Here is a 685-nt window from a genome sequence, read left to right as displayed (position 1 = left end):
AACTTATTGAAATACTCCTACCAGCTCTATACTTCTGAGAACACGCATTCCAACAGAAACAGGAATAATATATACTGGGTTACCTAAAGTGCAAAACTACATATCTCTATCTCTCTCCATACAAGAACTCATGCTCACATTCTGACACTTACACACCTTTTACACCACCGACGTTCCTGCATCTCACAATTGTCAGCCAATTACTGCTGCTCTGACTCACACTGCAGCCAATCAGAGCTGACCAAGACCCTGCCAGGACTGAAAAAGGTGTCTAATGTGTCTGAATATGAGCTAAGGTTCCAGGGGCGTGCGGTCCCTTTGTAAACAATTACCCAGTTATCTTACATGTAACTTCCATCGCTAACGGCAAACTGCAAAAGTTATTCGATAAGGGAGAAAAAATCACATTTGGGAGAAGGTAACACTTTCTAGACAATATGCGGCGAGGGGCTGTTGGCTTCTGCCGCAGCCCCAAGGGGTGCCTGGCTGGGGGCAGGCGGGCAAGGCTCTTCCGAACATTTACCATGCTGATTTCTTGGCCGCTTTCGACAGACTTCTGTTCCCCCATACCTAGGTTATAAGGAACCCAAAGCATAATGTTAACAGTAATTTGGAACTTGTTACTGGAAAGGAAGCTAATTTTGAATATCTTAGATCTTTATCGCCAGAGAAAAGAAAGGGGAAA

General features: G+C 44.4%; 1 protein-coding gene across 1 annotated transcript in view; it reads right to left on the bottom strand.

Moving 5' to 3' along the window:
• Positions 1 to 685, bottom strand: part of LOC119594058 (sex determination protein fruitless-like) — a 63112-nt gene that overhangs the window by 51896 nt on the left and 10531 nt on the right. The gene's annotated exons all lie outside the window — the stretch shown is intronic.

This window comes from Penaeus monodon, chromosome 33, assembly GCF_015228065.2.
Source record: "Penaeus monodon isolate SGIC_2016 chromosome 33, NSTDA_Pmon_1, whole genome shotgun sequence".
NCBI lineage: Eukaryota > Metazoa > Arthropoda > Malacostraca > Decapoda > Penaeidae > Penaeus > Penaeus monodon.
This window is presented reverse-complemented; position numbering and strand designations above follow the sequence as displayed.